The sequence below is a fragment of the Physeter macrocephalus genome, chromosome 13, assembly GCF_002837175.3.
Source record: "Physeter macrocephalus isolate SW-GA chromosome 13, ASM283717v5, whole genome shotgun sequence".
NCBI classification, from domain to species: domain Eukaryota; kingdom Metazoa; phylum Chordata; class Mammalia; order Artiodactyla; family Physeteridae; genus Physeter; species Physeter macrocephalus.
Window position 1 is genome coordinate 5160914 of NC_041226.1, and position 3428 is coordinate 5164341.

General features: G+C 46.1%; 1 pseudogene; it reads left to right on the top strand.

Moving 5' to 3' along the window:
* The first annotated feature begins 2498 nt into the window (after positions 1–2498).
* On the top strand, positions 2499–2967 carry LOC102979056 (60S ribosomal protein L26-like; annotated as a pseudogene).
* Positions 2968–3428: the final 461 nt, after the last annotated feature.

The following is a 3428-nucleotide window of genomic DNA, read 5'->3' on the forward strand; positions in this document are numbered from 1 at the left end:
TCATTATATCAATGTAAGTCACTAACTTAGGTGCTTTGAGGACAAAAAGACAAACCAGACACAGACCCTACCCTTGAGGGGTTTACAGAGTAAGGCAGTGGTTCTCAACTTCGGTCTCGCACTGAAATTGCCCCGGGAGCCTTGTAAAATGCTGGAGCCGGTCTCACTCAAAGAGATCCTGACTTAACTGGACCAGAATGTAGCCTGGGCTCCTGAGTGATACTAATCTGCATTCAAAGTTGGGAGTCATTGCAGTAAAGGAGAGACAGAGGCTCCCAAAGTCCATCAGCTAAAGAGGAGGAACAATTTCCAGCCTCCAAGAGTGGTAATACCACTATATGAACCTTATGGAAGTGAAATAAAATTTGAAGTTACTGTTCTCTTTTATGTACATACATACTTCCTCATGCATGTATGTATGTACGTGTACACATATATATTACAGACGTGATATACTCTTCTTGTAATAGATCCGGTGACACAGAAGTAATCCAGGAAACATACTCCCCCTCACTCCCCACTCGCGCTCCCTAGTGGTGTGCCGCCCACAGTAAGTGCTCCCCGTGCAGTTCCCCAGGCTCCTTTCTGTGCATTTTGAGCACCTACACATACACACGTACTTCTATTCCTACAAAAGTGAGATCAGGTGACGTAATTTGATTTTCAAAAAAATTTAACAGTTTTCATGCTACACTTTTTAATAGCTGTTCAGTGTTCTTGGCTGTTTGGTATGGATCATTCTCTAGTTTACTTAGCCTCTCCCCTATATGGACATCCTTTCCTGGTTACTTCTGTTTTAATTGATGTAAAAACTCTTAGAGCAGTAACACCAATAGTTCAACAAGCAAAATTAAAACTATGACTCAGAATCTCATTCCGATTTAGTGAAGAACTTAGTCATTGATGTCTTATGAAAGTCACAAACCTTTGTTGATGAATCTGGAACCACTTCTGACTTAATGCTCGTGCTTTAGGGCAAAGAAAAAATGGAGAAATGTTCTGGAAAATAAGTATGGTTTCTATTGGAAACCATGAAAGGAACATGAGTGTGATCATTTTTGTGTGGGAGGAAAAGAATTAACAATAGCTTAATAGACTGAAAGAAAAAGGAAGCAGAAGGGGTGTACCGGCAAGCAGACACCCCCTCACTACATTTCTGATTCCCTCCCTTATTTCGAGATGAGGCTGGTTATGCATGTGTATATCACTTGGGGTGACTAAGCTGAAGGTGGTGTGGAAGGCAACAACTGTCTCTCCTCCGTCACTGGCGTTATGAGCAAGAAATGCTGAAGGGGGAATCAAATCAGGAGCCACCTTCAGCTTCACTTTCAATTTCGTGAAGTCGCCACTGCTGTTGTTGGGAGTGTCACCTGCTTCTGAGAACTCCCAGCTGGTGGTGAAACCAGCAGGTAGATTTTCCAGGCTGGAATGCAATTGTGCAAGCATTCAATTAGACGTTCATTCCATCTGAAATAAAAATCATACCGTGCCCTGGCCCACACTTTACCAGCTGCCTCCAGCATGGCGTGGAAGGGTTTGATTGTTTAGAGCCTGATGAAAGTGCTGAGTTACCCTAGAGGTAACAGCAGATGTCTCGATTCAAGAGGTCCTGAGAGAAATTCTCTGATGCTTGAGCCTGGCACTTTGCCCGACACTAGCTAGTCAGAGTTAATACTATCATTTATCAGGCTTATTATACTGGATGTGCTTATTTAGAAACATAGCTGCTTGGGGTTTAGGAATGGATTATTTTGCCTAAGAAACAGATGAGAGGAAAGAAAAACAATCAGCATTCCTAGCCAGGCAGTTTAATTTCTCTAGAATTTTTTCTCTTCTAGTAAATAATTGTATCACGATATTTTGGGAGATACGTCTGGGAAAACACCCAACGTACATCATACGCTAATCCTAATGGAGCCAGGAGTTCCGGAGGCTTCTGGGGCCAAGGACCGATGCATCCATAGGGCTGGGGCCCAGCAGAGGGCTTGGGTTCCAGCCGCATGGGAGGGAACATGACAGCGGCCTTTCTCAGGGGAATAAAGTATGGTGCCAGGCAGTGTGAGCTCAGGAGTCAGATATTCAGAGGAGTGTTGGCCCCTGGACAAGCTGGGGAACCCCCACCCCCATCCAACAAGAAGTTGAGAACGATGCAGCACCTCCCATGGGGAGAGGTGGAGCCTGATCAGGACACCCACCAAACACCCTGACTGCTGGTGTCCACACCACCTTCACTAGGCACCTACCACGTGCCAGACAAAAACCAGGTGCTCTACGTGTGCTAGCTCTTATCATCACTACCACCTTGGAGACGGATATAATTATTCCCATTTTACAGATGAGGAAAATGAGGCTCCAGGGAAATTAAGCTACTTGTCCAAGGTTAGCTGGCTTGCAAGTGGCAGAGCCAGGATTCAAACCCAGGTTGTGCTCTTCCCTCTGTGTTGCTGTGTCCTAACGAAATGTTAAGTAAAGATGGTAAGAAACGTGTACCAGCCCTTTTGTGGCCATCGCTGAAGCGCCGGAGGCCAAAATGAAGTTCAATCCCTTTGTGACTTCTGACTGAAGCAAGAACCGGAAAAGGCATTTCAATGTGCCTTCCCACATTCGCAGGAAGGTTATGTCTTCCCCTCTTTCTAAAGAGCTGAAACAGAAGTACAATGTCCGATCCATGCCCATCTGAAAGTACGATGAAGTTCCAGTTGTATGAGGGCACTACAAAGGGCAGCAAATTGGCAAAGTAGTCCAGGTTTACAGGAAGAAGTATGTCACCTACATTGAACGAGTGCAGCGGGAGAAGGCTAATGGCATGACTGTCCACATGGCGTTCACCCCAGAGAGGCGGTTATCACCAGACTAAAACTGGACAGAGACCGCAAAAAGGTCCTCGAACGTAAAGCCAAATCTCGCCAAGTAGGAAAGGAAAAGGGCAAATATAAGGAAGAAACAATTGAGAAGATGCAGGAATAATAAAGTATTCTTATATACAACTTTCATTAAAAACTTAAAATGAAAAAAAAATGGGTACCAAAGAAAATACAATTCACATAACGCTCTTAATGATCCATATATGGATCAAACTATGTCTTCAAGATGGACTTCCTGGGACTTCCCTGGTGGCGCAGTGGTTAGGAATCCGCCTGCCAAGGCAGGAGACACGGGTTCGAACCCTGGTCTGGGAAGATCCCACAGGCCGTGGAGCAGCTAAGCCCGTGCGCCACAGCTACTGACCCTGCGCTCTAGAGCCCATGAGCCACAACTACTGAGCCCATGAGCCACGACTGCTGAGCCCGTGCGCCTAGGGCCCCTGCTCCGCAACAAGAGAAGCCACCGCAATGAGAAGCCCACGCACCGCAGCGAAGAGTAGCCCCCACTCTCCACAACTAGAGACAGCCTGCGCGCAGCAGCAAAGACCCAGCGCAGCCAAAAAT